Genomic DNA, 17,833 nt, shown 5'->3' on the forward strand with positions numbered 1-17,833 from the left:
GTGCTCGAAGTGTCGTCCCCCATGATCTTTGCACAGACGATAGCTCCGAACTATGGACCGGCGGACTCTGGCGAACACGCTAGGATCGTCTTTGATTTTACCTTGCTCAGAGCATTTGCCGCTGACATTTCCGACGTCGTAGAGATGTAATAACGCGTCCTCAGGTTTATTTGCAAAAAAATGATTCTTATGGTGCCTCCGACAATCTCTGAAAATTTGAATTTCCGAACACCCTGTATTCTAGCGCTCTGTGTGGATTGACATTTATAATAGTTTAATTACTATAGTAGTTTACTATAAGAAACGTATTCTCATAGAACATAACACCAAAGAATACTACGAGTTAAAGCTAATTTAAATATAAATAGTGTCCGTACCTATCTAAATCATTTGCGAGGGAAAGACGCAAGTTTTTATCGCCCAAGCTTTAATCCTTGATCCATATAAAATTGTGTGTTAAGTTCATTGAACTTATGTTGTGACTTTTATGCACTGCATCTCGCTTCAATTGATGATGGCAGATTCTTCAAAGTTTAATTTGTAAAAAGACGGAATAGATTTTTACTGTTTAAAACTTATAGATGCAAATCAAATTTGTTAAAATAGTGGGAATATCTTTCAGAAGTTTAGATAAATATTCATAGTGAGTCACGATATAGTTTTATTCTAGAAAACAAAGCTCGTGAAATAGTTACTTAACGAGCATTATCCTAATTTATGACCTTTAGTACCAACTTTTCGTTTTAAAAGTTTTCAAGAGGACTGATTTCCGCCAGAAAATTTCCATTTTCAAGGAAATATATATTGACGAATTTTAAACTATTTTATCGGAATTTTGCTGTCAAATTCTTATCGAATACTTCGAATGTTATATTATGACTGCGACATTCTTGAATAAAGTAGCAAATTAGAACTTATTAGTTTTATAATAAACCAAAGTTAAAACCGAAATCTTATGAATTATAATTTCCTACAATATGGTAATAATTGAAGACTCACTTTTTTCAAATACTTATCGCGCACGTGAGATAATCTCGATTTGAGAAATTACTCACTGTCGAGCACCACATGACCAAAGGTCTCTCTTGCTTTTCGGGCCGAGGGATAGTTCAGGTTCAGGGATGCTAAATCGAGGATTTCACCCTCAATGAAAATACACTGTAATTCATGAGTCATACAAAGCGCAGACCGTGTGCACTCCGTATTCAAATCGCGAGAAAGAGTATTTCTTTGCTCTTATTGCGTTTGTTGATGTCGCCATTCAAAGTGTTAAAATTTTAAAGATTATTTTTTGAATTTAACCTGGAGCTTAGACAAAAAAGATATACAACTGAAATTAATTTGTATGTGTAGTTGAAATTGGTTGAAAATTTAAAAGATACAAGTCACATATATAATAGAAGTCAGATAAACAGTCAACGACAACTTGTTTCGATATTAAAATATATACAATCATGTAAACAAGTATATAATACTTGAATACTTTCAAGAGTTCATGAGAATTATCAGTCACGAAAATGGCTCGTTGTAAAAAGGAAGTAGGCAGGAAGAATAGAGAAAAGGGGAAATGTAATAAGGCGCGAGGGCACGCACGATAGTAAAATGATAAAAGTATCGTTCAATCGTCTCAGCCCTGAAGAGAAGGGTCGACGAGCTCTCGCCAAGTCTAATCGATCTGACACATTTTTACGAATGAAAGAACGGCGATATCCTCTGGCGATAAACTGTCAGTCTGTGCCAAAAGAGAGAGAAACTTGCGGAGAGAGCTCGAACAATTCTGCCATTCAAGCCTGCCGGAGATATCCAGAGAAGTTATAAATTTTTTTTCTTTCTATTGCGACACAATTCGACTTTGTTCTCCGCGGTGAAACGATGTTTTCTCGTTCGACATCAAATACATTTCACGTCAATATATTTCGTGCTGCGATTTTTCGTCTTGCACACGTACGAAACATTAATTTAATTACTATATAATTTATGATATAAATAACTTATTATTCGAGATTAAAGGAACTGAGTTTTATTAGCGAGAAACTCTCTTTTCTACTTGTTCTTAAATAGACTTTTTTTACATTAATATATAACATTAAGTTTTCACAATTTTATTTAGCCAAATCGTAAAGCTTTTTAATTTTAAATATTAGAGGTAGAACGAAAACTAGGACATACATTTCAAAATGACATTTGTTATTTACGAGCGCTTCTTGTACACGTAATTTTTGTTCTCCGGACGTGGTAGCTAATTACGAAGCAACGCAATTAAAAGTTGATACGACGCAATTAAGAGATAATTCAATGACATTTATAAAACGATCCAGCAATTCTCGTTACTACCGAAATAACGCAAAATAATGTCGCGGTTAAAAAATAGTGAAATTAGACGGAATTACATCGACAGCACGTGGGCGGCAAAGTCGATAATAAATTCGCGTCATGCGCCATCCTTTTTCGAAAGGGCGCGCTAATTAAGGAAAAGTTCGTCCCCTCGATGTCCAGGTCGAGGACACGTGCACGGCGTACGACGCATTAACGACTGTCTTAAAGGCCAACAAACGCGCGAACTAGTGCGTTATTGCGAGCTGCGTTGCGCAATTGGTATTGTATGTCATTCACCGAAGCGGCATTGTCGCAGCGCATTGTCCGGCGATTCGCAAACTACTTTCAGCCTCAAGCGCATTCCGCGCGGCTCACCCAACTCTGAATCTTATAAAAGCGAACTCGTCTGAAATTCGGACGCTCGTCTTCTTGATAATTAGCCGATTTGATGTATTTATATCGAGCCCGTGCCGGGTTTTTTATTCCAGTCACCCTCGAGCTGCCTTTTACTCCTTTCTGTATTTCTTTTATTCCTAGTTTTTATATGTCATTTTTCCTATCTATTATTTCGTCACTTTGATTGTCTTAAAATAGCAAGATGCTTTCTACGTTCTTTTCTTGATGCAATATTGCTTACCATAATTAAGGTATCCTTTTGACATGCATGTAATCGAATCGTCGCGATTCGATAAGGACTGTCGTCGGCTGCTTTTATTGTGGGATACGCGCTCCCTCGTCCGTCAACGGTGTCGCATAATGAATCGAATCACGACTATTGGTCGCGGTAACCCAGATTTACGGCATTGAGCATTTATTCTCGTACGGAACTGGGCGTTGAATTTTTCATGAGCGCCATCGCGCTGCATCTCCGATAGATAAAGAGAGGAATAGACGGAGACGATAATTGATGCAAATGAACTCTTAGGTGTAATGGGGACTAAGTTGCCGCCAATGAGGACGTAAATCTATCTCTTCCGCTTCCGCATCGTCGCGCGTTCTCTCGTGTCTCGCGAACCGGAAGATTCAAATGAGATGTTTTTGCGAACGGACTCGCGCGGATCTGATCACGTTGCAATTTGTACGCTATCGCTTAGGTATCCGAATATGTCTGATCGCTAATCATAAATTATAATACTTTCAAGATTGTCTATAAAACCATGAACTTTAACAAACATTATTGACGCAAAATACGACAGTCCGAATAAGTTCTTTTTTTAATTCTAGAGATCCCCTTTTACGAAAAACAATCTGTTTTTCGCGAAAAAGATACTGTTTGCTCTGGATAGCGACTATTAAGTTTGTTGAGAACTTTTGGGACAAATTTGTCTAATTTTGAAGAATACGCGACTCTCCAAATGCCACACGATCGCAAAACCAAAACGGCTTTCTTTATAAAGGTTGCAAGATTGATTTACAACCCTAGGAGTCCGATCGATACCGCGAAAGTCGACGCAATAATTCTGCGGTTAATAAAAGGGCGTTTGAAAAAGAGACTCCTCGTGATCGAATCATCAGCTTGCCTCATTAATATTAAAATGAGCGGCGAACTCGGCAGATAGAGAGAAGAAAGAAGTCGTTCGCTGAAATTTTATGAGTGCGCTTATTATGCAAGCGTTGGACGGACCTACATTAATTTCACCGCGTTGCAGTAATCTCTGTAACGCGGTGTTTAAAAAGCTTTTTTAACACGCACCAACATGTTATTCGAGAAGAGGATTATACGAGGGTTGTTTGATAGGTTTGGTAAAAAAGCAAGTAAAACACTTTTTTTTTTAATTGCGTTTACTTCTCAACATACTCTCCATCGAAGACTATACACTTGGTCTAGCGAGTTTTCAATTTTTTAATACCGTCAGAAAAGATGGCTTTCTCAAAGCCTGCAAAATACTCATTGACGGCGACGATGAGTTCCTCATTTAACGAGAATTTTTTCCCAGATTTTGGGATCAAAAAGAAGTCGCACGGGGTCAGAAGAATAGGGTGGATGAGGAATCAATTTGAAGCTCAATTCGTGTAATTTTGCCATTGCGACGGTCGACTTGTTGACCGGCGCGTTGTCTTGGTGAAAGAGCACTTTTTTGCGCACCAATCTTGGCCGTTTTTCTTTAGTTCTTCTTTCAAACGGTCCAATAATGTTGCATAGTACTCTCTTGTTATTGTCTTATTCTTCTGCAAGTAGTCAATCAGAATAATTCCTTGGGAATCTCAAAAAACAGTGGTCATCACCTTTTCAACCGACAAAACAGTTTTCGCCTTTTTCGGTGCACTTTCACCAGGTATTATCTACTGCTTTGACTGCTCCTTTGACTCAGGAGTGTATATTTTGATAATTTCCATTCAGTTAATGTATTTCTAATGAATTCTCGATCGTCAGTATCGTCACTCATTTTTGGGTCGATTTCACAATCTCCGATTAACTTAACCCTTCGATTAAACTCACTCTTTGTCTCTTTCTAAGGGGGACAGAAAGATGGTTAGAAAGAGATGCAGAGTGAGTTTAATCGGAGGATCAAATTAATCGGAAACTGTGAAATCGGCTCAAAGCACTAATTTACAAGAAAAGCAATCACTTGGCTAACACTTGTCGTTTCCGTAAGAAAAATGTGCGTCGAAAGTGGAAGCCTGCCCGCTGCTGTGCGAAGAAAAAAAGAGAGAATTTTGCGCACACGACACACCACACACACGCGTGCGCGCGCGCTCCGGCTACGTAAATTTGTTCAACGAATTTTTATTCTTCAATTTTCTACGCGGAAACCCGAACTATTGACGCAGGACGCTGCGTATATCGAGCACCGACTTGCACGCGGACTAGATGAGTTGCCACTGTTGCCAGCCGGGCTTATACGTAAACAACTGAGAATCGCGCGGTAGCTGTGTCGTCCCGGTCGTCCGTTTCGCGGGAAACGCCATCCGCCGTAAACAGTAATTCACTCTGCGTAGACGAGTGAATTATCATAAGATAAAAGTATTCTATTACTATACAGAAGTAACGCTTAATTTCAGAGAGCATTTCGCTTCAAGTAAACATATTTCTCTTAATACAAGAGGAAAACCGTTAGAATAATATGTAATAGATTTTTGATGAATAGTCTACTTATTGACAGAGGAATACTCTTTCTGTAAAACTTTCCGCTTAGAATATGAGATTACAGGATATTTCACTTTGTAGATAGAATACTTTTTTTTTGGTGTATAGCTGGTGGATCCAAGTTTTGTCCACAGTCACGAATTGACGCCAAAAATCCTATGGATTGCACTTCAACATCGCCAAACACTGAATTGAAACGTCCTTTCGAGTGCGTTTTTTATCAAGAGTTAGCAATCGCGGCACCCATCGTGCACACAGTTTTTTCACATGCAGTTTTTCATGCGGGATGTTTATGCACTCGTTCCGTGGAAATGCCTACGGCCTTAGCGATCTCACGCACCTTCATCGGCGATCTTCCATAACCATACCATTTTTTCCACGATGCCCAACGTGGTGACCTCAACTGGACGCGCTTCGTCTTCAGTGCAGGTTCGACCACGTTTGAATTCATTTATCCAGAAATAAATTATTCTCAACGCAGGAGCAGAGTCCCTATGAACTTCATCTAACTCGGCTTTGATCTCTGTGCTGCTTTCCACTTCTTTAAATAAAAGTGTTTTATTACTGCACAAATTTTTTTTGCAACTGCTAAACCACTCGCTTTAAACGACTACCAAATGTGAATAACGCGTCACTACTGGCTGAAATTTGTCTTGGGGAAGTTGAGTGGAACTTTCCAGGCATCACGTCACCAAATAGGTTGTGACGCTATCTCATACAAATTTACCAAACTTATCAAACAACCCTCGTATATAAGCGAAATTGCAAAAATTTCGCTTGTTTGTCGAATATTTTAACATATCGTTACCTATCAAAACATATTGTTTTATATAGTTATTTATTTGTCATGCCATGGGATAAATGGCGAATTCGAGATTATAATATTGGGACTACGACTTGGTTGCGATATAATTTAGCCTGACGATCTCGCGTATCAGTATAGGCGTTAAATATAGGTGTTATCATTTATCAACCTCGCTCGAGTACGCTCACGTTTGTTCTCGTTTAACAATTAACATGACTTACGTGTTCTCGTGCGTATAATAGCAACCTCGCTATTAAGAAAATAGCTTAGCGAATATCCGTCGTAGGATGTTGTCATAATTCCCTTTTCTCCCGACGATTAATTAACTCCAAATGATGTTGAGCGTTTAATGAAAGCGTAATTACTTGAAATATACAAATGGTACTTAATGAATGATTCACTAGACTCGTGTCGTAAAATACGGTAAATCGCATAAATACATTTTATATTTGTATCAACTTATTGAAAATTGTAACGAGTGTACTTATTAGATCCCCCGCTGCAACTTTCATCAAAAGAAATTCGTTAATAAAAGCCTTGCTCATTGCCGTGCCTGCTTTCTTTTCCATAGCGCTTTGCGCGAAAAAAATCTTGATTTGGATCTCACCCCGTCGTCCCTTTCGTCCGTCGAAAACGGAACGAGCACGTGCCGCAGTGCAAACGCGGTCTTTAAGGTGAAAGTTCATTCGCCGGCGGACATCATCGAAAGCGACGGCGCCGGCGCGGCGCGGCAATCCAGCCAACAGAGACTTGGAAGAAGATGAAAGGCGGCAGCAGACTCCGTTCCGTACGAGGGGGCTCGATTGCTCGCACTCGAGAAGAACTTTGTTGAGACAAAAGCATCGTCCGTACGCGCTCGCAATGCATTTTCCACGGAATCGATTTAATCGAGTCACCACGACGACGATGACTCGCGCCACCCGGTGGTGGTGCCTAGTAGTGGTAGCGAACCTTGCCGAGAGAGAGTATTGACCTACGGCAGGGGTTCCCAAGCCTGGGAACCAAAGTTAGTCCTTGAAAGGAGAGGGGGGAGACGCTCTGTAGGTCGTGAGTTCGAAGATAATAAGGCCGAGGATAATGACGATCGAAAATGTAGCGCTGAAAAGCCGGAGAAAGTACATATATTTTTATGTGAGACGTGCACGTATATTTTTTTTTTTATAGAGAAGATAGATATCTCTCATTTGATAGAATTAACAAATTAACCCCTTGACTGTCAATGATAAAAATATCCAAAAATTTTGTTTCTCTAAATATATTTGGATTGATATATATCTAACAATAAGTGTTTATTATAGAGGTGGACCTCTCTTTTTGTTCAAAGTATGTTTAAAGCTTCCGTCTTGCTTTGTGGAGTATGTGAAGAAACTAAAATTCCTCAGCGGTTGCCTTTACTTACATTATTCTGTACACAGAAAAAAAAGAAGTTTTAAATCAACTCTGATATATTTGTATATATACAGGAATATATAATCTTATAAAAATTTCAAAATTTTTTTTTGATTGAACTATATAAAACTTCGTTTAACTATATAAATGACTTTATTCAAGCAAATTTTCTTTGTTTAACGTAATACAATCTCATTTCAAGATATATTTTTGCATACAAGTATATATAATCTTGAAATGAGATTAGACGTTGTTGATTTGACACTTTTTTTCTGTGTAAGGTTTTTATATTTACTCGTTGAATTATATTTACTCTTTGTGTGCTCTTATAACTTCCTCAATTTTAGAAATATTGATTTATCAAGACTTTTATTTCACTCTATGCACCTCGTACGTGTGAAGCTGGCGTCTTATTTTGCGGAAACTCAAACTATTAAGAATTCTGGCTTTTTTTAAATAGTTCTAGAGTTCCTGATAGGTTAAACAAATAGTTTAATAAGTAATTCTGGCCATTAAAGCCAAAAAACGCGTTAGTACAAACTGAAATGCTAGGTTAGGTTAGGTTAGGTCTCACTTTGTCCTGCAAAAGTCCTGCGAAAGGTACAGTATTTGTCAGATTTTAAAAGATCTATAGTTCTATATGAGTTCTAGGAAGAGTTCTGGCGATAAACATTAGTCGAGCGAGATCATATTGTTGTTTGATAAACTTTTTTTTTTTTTTTTTCCCAATATAATTTTCATCGCCCGAGAATATATAGTTTTTTTATTATTATTTATTATGCTTACCGTCAGAACTCTTTGGAAAACGATTTAATAGAACTACACGAGAATTATAATAGAACTAACACAATTGTCGAGAATTGGCCAGCATCTCATCCATATACTCGTAAATGCGGCTTTCTCGGAAGAAAAAATTCTTTAAAAAATAATCAAATATTTTTTTATCGTTAAAATTCTGGTGTCTTTGGAAAGACACGTTAAAAACTGCATGAGAATTATAATAAAACTAACACAATTGTCGAAAATCGGCCAGCGTCTCACTCATATACCCGTAAATGGCGGCTTTCTCGGGCGATACAAATTATTTAAAAATAAATGTATCGCCAGAACTCTTCGGCCGGTTCTACAATCAGTCATATGTCGAAGTCGGATGTCGGAACGTAATCCATGGTCCAATGAGGAAAATACGTTTTTGAAAAAGAAATTCTCATTGGACCATCGGCTGCGTTCCGACATACGACTACGATATACGACTGATTGTAGAACCGGCCTTTAAAACTCATATAGAACTGTAGATCTTTTAAAATCTGACAAATATACCGGACTTTCACAGGACAAAGTGAGACGCTGATGCGTGAAATTTCTGATAACGATTTCCAAAAAGATCGGTAACGAAAAATTATACACTTTATACACTCACTCCCCGGAAAATTCTACCCCTGTTTCATATATAATACTTTGAGATTCGGTAAATTATTTCCCGTAAGAATTAAAAAATTAGAAAAACCGGTTTCCAGAAGATCGGTAACGAAAAACTATACACTCTATAGCACTCCACGGAAAATTCTACCTCTATTTTATATGGTTTAAATACAAATTCGATCCAATAGTTTTTAAGTTAAAAACGTCCAAACATACACCACCCGTAAGAATTAAAGAAATTAAAAAAATCGGTTTCCAGAAAATAGATAACGAAAAACTATACACTCTATAGCACTCCCCGGAAAATTCTACCTCTATTTTATATGGTTTTAATACAAATTCGATCCAATAGTTTTTAAGTTAAAACGCGTCGAATAAGCCTAATTTCATTGATTTCTGTGCTGGGGTAGCTAAACTGAAGAATTACCTTCAGCCCGATTTTGCAATTTTGCTCTTAAAAATTTATAATAAATAAAATACGAGTTAAAGTGCAGTTTAACGTGCACTTAGTGCATACCACTATAGGACGCCTTTAACGGTTTGACAGGTTATGTCGGGTTAAAGTCGAGTAAAAAATTAATTAATTAACTTTGGGCGCGCTATTCTTTAAGGTTATGCAAAATACATAAGTGACTCATTAACCTATCACATTAATCTTTGGGTTAAAAGTTTAAAAATTAACTTTTTACCCGACTTTAACCCGACATAACCTGTCAAACCGTTAAACTCTAACTTATTTGAATATCCCTATTGAGGTCTACTAACATTATTACTTAATTTAAATAAAATACCGTAAAAAATGTCATTTTGTTTTCTCATAGAGGAAGCTTTGTTTTCGTAAAAAAAAATTTTTTTTTTGTTTTTCTGAATGTGTTCAGAATGTTCTAAAACGTCGAAAAATTGCAATTTTTAAAAATGTCTATGTGTATGTGTGTATGTGTGTGTGTATGTGCCAAATTTACCGAAATTTCTATAACTCCAGAACTAATCAACCAAATCTTAACGAATTATATGAAATGGGGGTAGAAAAAACTGAAAAATATAATAGAATTAATAAAAATTGCTAATAATAAAGGGGTAACCGATTTCTCTTTAAAAAACAGCCAAATTTACCAAAATTTCTATAAATCAAGAACTGATTAACTAAATTTTAAAGAATTATATATGAAATAGGGATAGAAAAAGCTGAAAAATATAATAGAATTAATAAAAATTGCTAATAATCAAGGGGTTCTTTTTTAATAAAATTTTGAATTTTTGCAGAAATGTTTGTTTATGCTTTAACTTTCGCAAATTTGGAGATATTGATCTATTTCTAATTTTATTATATTTTTCAGTCTTTTCTACCCCTATTTCATATATAATTTTTTAAGATTTAGTTGATTAGACCCAGCTTTATACGCGATCAAAGGACCATAATTTTGATCGCATATAAAGCTAAGTCTAATTAACCGAATTTAAAAGAATTATATTTTTTAATCGATAGAGTATCATGTAAGGAAGGTTGGGATTGAATTTGGCAATGATCGGTAAAGCGGTTCTTTTTTAATAAAATTTTGAGTTTTTATAGAAATGTTCGTTTATGCTTTAACTTCCGCAAATTTGGAGATATCGATCTATTTCTAATTTTATTATATTTCTCAATTTTTTCTACTCCTATTTTATATATAATTTTTTAAGATTTAGTTGATTAGACCCAGCTTTATACGCGATCAAAGGTCCATAATTTTGATCGCATATAAAGCTATAAGTCTAATTAACCGAATTTAAAAGAATTATATATGAAATAGGGGTAGAAAAGACTGAAAAATATAATAAAATTAGAAATAGAACGATATCTCCAAATTTGCGAAAGTTAAAGCTTCCTCTATGAGGAAGCCATGTGCAAATTTCTAATTTGCACAATTTTACATTTATAATAATTGTATGATTTTTAATAATTGCAAGTAGACATCTATATGATGGAACAAGTTGCAACTTTTATGAAGGAGCAAAATTACCTAATCTTTTTAACTAATACCTGATTTCTCGAGAATCGATAAACCGCTTAAAACCTGCAGAAAATTTAGGTTATATCTCAAGATAAACTTTATTTGATCTCCTCAGTTAAATCTCGATTGCAAATATGACATGGTGAATATCAAATTGATTGTCAAGTTCTATTTATTAGATCACAAATAAGTCACGATTAATATGGAAAAAAATATATTCGCCAACGTGCATGATTAATTTTCTCGATGCTGGTTCTGGAACAGTTCTTCAGCAGAAACACGACTATAAATACGGGCCTAAGTGTTCTTTTCTGTTCTCGCGTGATAGAGTTGATCATTTTCGCAAGCAGCTCGCCGAGTCTTATAATTCTTCGTATATAAGATAAACGAACATTTTATAGACGTGGTAATTTTCATACGAGAACTGTGTAGAGAGCCGAAGACCGTGCAGCCAAGTTTAACAACCGCGCTCGTAAAATAACAACGCCTACGTGTAATGCAAATTCAATGAAATTATATATATATATATATATATATATAATAATGAGATAATGAAATAACAAGTAATGGATAGAATTTTAATAGAAATGCGAATGTAATTCCAGCTGTTGTGTTTGCCGAGATTAATTTGTAATTTGATTGCGCGAACCGCGCATATTTTTATCAATATCTGTCAACGAACTACAACGGTAGTGACGCTAGTTGCATTGTTTCCCAAATAATAAATATGGAAAAAAACATATTCGCCCACGCGCGTGATTAATTTTCCGGGCGGCGCGGCGCAACGCGCAACACGGCAGCTGTACCATTTTCGCGATACGAAGCTCGCAGCGGAACAATAAACTAGTTTACATGATTTGCGAGACGATACTGCAATAACAGGAAAAACTCGACATGTTTTGAAAAATTAGTATATGATGCTCCATAAAAATAGAAATAATATGCAATTAAGTGTCAATACCCTTGCGGTACTCTTTTTCGAGAAATACTTGTGTAAAGTACGCGATTTGATGAATTTTTCGCTCAGTTCAGAGTGACAGAAGAGGAGAGGCGTCAATTACTTGGCAACGCCGCATGAGTTCTCAAGCGTGAAGTTAACTTCTTATTTTTTAGATGTTTATTATATGTATTTTTTACTCGTTTAAGCAGAAAATAATAATAACTTTCTAGTCACTTGATGACCATCATCTGGTATCTATCCCACGGTCACAACAATCCATTTACAATTCCTGCTGAAAATCTGTCTAATATTGCTATCGATCTTAATAATTAGTTAATAAAGACGTGATTTGTTGCTTATTTCCCGCATAATTTTCAATTGACTAGCCAGTGGCATTATTTATTGGTTTTGGAATTTTTGGAGCCCGATATCTCTGGAACGGTAAATAGGTACACTCTGAGACTGACATATCTGTAATCAGATTGACAAGACCTTTCGTTTGGTACCTACTTTATGACCAAAATCGAATGCAAAAAAATGGGGCCATTTGCCTATGGACACTTGTGATTACTCTTTAAGATTTATTTTCCTTGTATCGTTAAGTGGCCAGTTATTGATACATTTACATTGCGTTTTTGGAAATATCAGAATCAGATATTGCTGTTTTGAAATGTTTGCAACGCTTTTTATATTGATAAATAGCTTTATAATTAGAATAACAACGATTACAATCCTTGAAATTACAAGTATATTTTACACAAGCAATACTTGTACTATGCTCAAAACGTGTATGTAGTTTTAAATACTTGTTCAGAAAAGTTTTATTTTCAGACAATATTCGCATTTTATCATCTTTTGGAATGCTTATTACACTTCCATAAACGAGTTAGCACTGCTATAAATTATTATTGACATGACTTACCTACGAGTAAGCACAAGTTGTTCTGCTTCGTGCCAAGTGGCATCAACAGAAGTAAAATTTTGATGATATTTTTTGTTAGTAATGCCATAAACATATTGTTGTCAAAAATACCACACTATTTCAGAATTTGTTGCATCTAGCGCAAAGAAGATTTGCAAGCATAAATTGATTGCATTCATCAAACTTGTTGTATACTTAACATCGTTAATAATAACGTAAAAAGATGTAAAGTTTAAAATGGAACCACCTGCAACTATTGGCTGAAGTGTCAATCTATAAGCTTCAAGTTTTTGTTTTTGTTTATGGAGTTTAGGTTCCAAGTCTGCTATATTCTGCTATAATCTGAAAAAATAATCTAATTATAAATATGTTTTGCGAATGACTTGATTTTCCAAAGACATGTAAAAAATTGCTTACAGAAACTCGAAAAATAAAACTTAGCAATTTCTATTTTGGACGGTTTCCACCTCTTCTTATTGCCTGTTTTCACATTACTTGATGTTAATAAATAAGGTAATATGAGAAGGCTTAATGTTTCAACAGGTAGGGTATGGTGGGACAGGTTTGAGACGGATTTTTTGTTTGGACTCATATTTCCTGAACTAAGAGAGGTAAATTAAAGATCGGGGTATCTATAGATAGAGAGACCCTTTGTGTACATGAAAGTAATTTTTAATTTTTAATAAGTTAAACCATTCGAGTGTGATTAATTATCTTCCAAACTCCTGCATTTGTCTCAATGTGCCTTAACCTATAATAATGACTTAAACACCATTTTTTGAACATATAACTATCTTTATTCAGAACAAAAAAAATTATACAAAGAAGCCAACCTAAATATTCATAAAAAATAATAAAATATCATTAAAAAAATATTGTTTTTACTTCTCTTATTTTATAGCACCGCCATAACTTTATGCATTAATATGCACCTAAACTAGATAGACAGTGATGTAATAGTTATTTGACACGTTTACGAGACAATGACTTACTTATAATGTGCTAAAAAGGAAACTTACACGGAAGTGTCCCTCCAGATTTTGATGAGTTTTTAGTATGTTCTTCTCTAGTCTAGATGAAAATAAGAGACACGTATTTTTTTATACGTGCCCATACGTGTGTTTGGGGGATGAAATGAAACACTCCTTTGAAGAAAATTGGTTTTTCTTTTTCGAGCCGAATACCTCCAAAACTATAAAAGATAGAAAAAAATTTTTAAACAAAAATTAAATGGTTTAAAGAACACTTTAGAATAATGACAAGATTATTTTTTTTTTTTAATTTTAATTTTTTTTATTTTTATTAAAAAATAAAAATTTAAAAAAAATTTTTTTGTCATTGTTTTAAAGTACTCTTTAAATCATTCAACTTTTGTTTAAAAATTTTTTTTCCATTTTTTATAATTTCGGAAATATTCAGCCCGAAAGAGAAAAGCCGATTTTTTCAAAGGAGTGTTTCACCTCCTAAACACGCGTATAGGCGCGTATAAAAAAATATGTGTCCCTTATTTTCATCTAGAAAACAACATTCTAGGAGCTCATCAAAATCTGAGGGGGACACCCGTGGATTTTCTTGTTAAGTTATGTTTCCTTGACTTTGACATTGACTATAGCAAACAGTAAGGCTGATGGCATGATTCCTATAAGAGGATGTAATGATTACATTAATAACCTTAAACCATAAAAAAACAATGTTAAATTACTTAATATATGACAGGAAAAAAATTACGGTGTCGCAACCTGCCCCACGAAAATTCGTCTCAACCCATTATACAAAAATTTATAAAATTATTCAATACCGCTGTAACCTGTACTTAAGTGCGGATCTCCAAGGCCTAAAATATGCAGAAATATCCTGCCTTTTAAATAAAATTTAAATTTTCACCGAAATGATAAGAATTATGACCAATGTTAAAGGCATGACATGCAAGACATAAATTTTACTTATCTTTTAATGGTTTTAAAAATTGAAAGATTTTTCGCGCCGCTATGCCCGGTCACGAACGTCAATGTGAGTATGAAAAGTATTGCGGACAATAGCCCCTATCTATCAGCATTGATGTCGATCCGCTGGCAATCACCCTTTTCGAGATATCGATAGATATCTTAACCTGCCCCATGTCTCAACCTACCCCACTCTACCCTACATCTGCAAATAATATATGTATAAATAATGCCGAGTTTCTTCTCCTATTTTCATATACTCTCAGATTGAGACGCGACTTCGAGAATGTTGTAATAGGATGTTTTGTACAAAAAAAGTTAACTATGACATTCAAAAAATTATTTATGTATAGACCATTTGCCACTTTACACAATGATGGACATACTTCTGTTTTCTCAACGAGAAGTAGTATGTACGAAGCGATTTCAGGTTACTTTTTTTGGAAAATAAACGTATCTGGTCCTGTTTTTATTTGAAAATCAATCTCTCTGTGTGTGTGTGTGTGTGTGTGTGTGTGTGTGTGTGTGTGTGTGTGCGCGCGCGTGTGTGTGCGTGTGTGTGCGTGTGCGTGTGTGCGTGCGCGTGTGCGTGCGTGCGTGCGTGCGTGCGTGCGTGTGCGTGCGTGCGCGCGCGCGCGTGTGTGTGTGTGTGTGTGTGTGTGTGTGTGTGCGTGTGTGTGTGTGTAAAACTGTAACCATTGACATTTACATTATAACGCATTTTTAACCTGAGTTTATAGAACGTTAAAATGTCATGTACTATTACAACATTACAAGTTAAGCACCGATCGCAGTTTTTAATATGGAATCTTTATAATAATTTGTAAACGAAGTTCCTCTGTTTCTTCCAGTAAATGTTTCTTTCCACAAATTTTCAAGATTTTTATCTTCCGGTTGAATGGCACGTAATGTAATCTGCTTCTCTACAGGCATTGTCATTGTTCTCAGGATTTCAATATTTTCTTTTTTACACACTTCTTTGTGTTTTCTAAACTAACTTCTTAAAATTATTATACTTGTGCCAAAGTTTTCCGTTAGCAAGACGTTTCAATTGAGTTTCATTTTTTGGAACGAAATATAGATATAGATGCTTTTTCGTATTTAAAAAGGCTAACAATTTCTGAGCCCATTTTTGAAATTTTTTAGTCTTTATTTTATAATAAAAAATAGAATGAAATAAATAAGTACAAAGCACTTTAAATTTCGAAGCTGTAGGGGATACCGGGGCGAAGTCGTCATTATTTTTTCGGTGTCGATTTTTAACAACAAAACAAATAATTTTAGTAAAACGTGATAGTATATCGTAATAAAGAGTGAACCCTTGGCTACAAAATTTATACGGACATTTTTGGTCTACTTGGTCGCTTTGTTCAACTGGTATAGAGTGAAAACGACAAAGGTGCAAAAATTGAAATGTCAAAATTGCCGAGGCGGAGTCGTCACTTCATTCTCGGACTGAATTTTAAATGAAAATTCATAATTCCGATCATGAAAAATTATAGGATACATTTTATTAATTATTTTTTAATAAAAAAATGGTAACATTAATTAAAAACACGATGGCGGAAATTACAAAAAAAACGCACACACTTATGTGCCCTACGCTCGCACGTTTTTCGTCAGCTCTATTCTGTCATCTCTGAGCACACACAGCACATATTATCCAAGTTCTTGCCGGAATCCGACCACTGCTGCTTCTTTGACTTTTATTTTCACCGGAAGCCTCCATGATATGGCTTGGTGACGACTTCGCCCCAGACACAAGTTTCAAGTTTGGTCGCTCATAAAATATTAGAAATTAATGAAAATAAAAAAACTTCACTGGATTTTCGTGTTCAGCATGCATTACTCTTTAGAATCACTTTGAGATTCGGAGACACAATAATATTTAAAATATTAAAAATTTTCGACGCGCAAAAAATTTTACTTTCGACCTCCGCAAACACGTTTGCTTCGATAAGAATCACAACATGGCACATAACCTCAGTAAACTCCGTTGGTCACGTGGGGCCGCAGGGGGAATTGATCCGCGCAATTCCTTGGGCCCAACGCACCCACGGCATACCGAGTTCAGTACACCGCGGACATACACACACAGTTACACATACGCACAGTCATATACATAATCAAGAGAGGGTCCTTGCCCAATCCTCCCCTCTCTTGATTGTCTCAAGAGTGTCTTCCAGTGTGCGAGATGATAAGGGATTTTACATAAGGGATCATAGTCCAAAGAGAAAAAATTGTACGAGGAAAAAAAGGAATATTTAAAAGTGCGAGATAAAAAAGAAATTTATAAGGTGGAAGAAAGCATAGGGGATCATCGTAGACCAAGGAGAAAAGATTGTACGAGGAAAAAAAGGGATTATACAGGGTTGAAGAAAATCACGGATCAAGACCAAACTACGCTATATAGCCCAAAGGCGGGGCTGAAGGCGTTAATAACCCCAACCGGGGTTAACAACTACAAAAAAAAAAAGTTGGTCACGTGGCCGCGTGGGCACCATAAGCCGCGTTTATAGTATTAATAATGGCGAGTTCACACAACGTACAGATTTCGAGATAATTGCAATGATGACTCCGCCCCGGTGACGACTTTGCCCTGGTCTTTCCTATAACTAAATACATTTATACATACTTCATAGATTTGCTAAGAAGCTTTTGAATAATTATCTGACATAATTTATTGTGATCTGATGGAGTTAATCGTGTTTGTGTCAATAATTTTTTACCGGCGACTAATTCTGAGAGTAATTCTCTTAGATTCTAAAAAATATGAAATGAAACGGAACTGTATAATTGCTTAGTACTATCATATTTAATGGTGCAGGTTTGTATTATTATTATTAAACGGGCAATTACAATTTCAACAAAGTAAGTAAATTGTGTGTGATTTGTTCTTTTCTACATTTTATAAGAGAGAGTTATGATTTAAAAAATCAAACAAAAACTACGAAAAGAAAATAGTTCTGAGAGGGACATAAACTTAATTAGTCAAGAAAGTAAGCATGAAAAGGTAT

The 17,833-nt window shown here is 35.5% G+C and overlaps 1 protein-coding gene and 1 pseudogene across 14 annotated transcripts in view; one reads left to right on the top strand and one right to left on the bottom strand.

The window, feature by feature from the left end:
• The window catches only part of Pnut (septin 7-like protein pnut), a 79,357-nt gene that overhangs the window by 25,823 nt on the left and 35,701 nt on the right, over positions 1-17,833 (top strand). The window lies entirely within an intron of this gene.
• LOC139822000 (uncharacterized) lies at positions 3,855-8,314 on the bottom strand (annotated as a pseudogene).

Source organism: Temnothorax longispinosus, chromosome 11, assembly GCF_030848805.1.
Source record: "Temnothorax longispinosus isolate EJ_2023e chromosome 11, Tlon_JGU_v1, whole genome shotgun sequence".
Taxonomy (NCBI): Eukaryota; Metazoa; Arthropoda; class Insecta; order Hymenoptera; family Formicidae; genus Temnothorax; species Temnothorax longispinosus.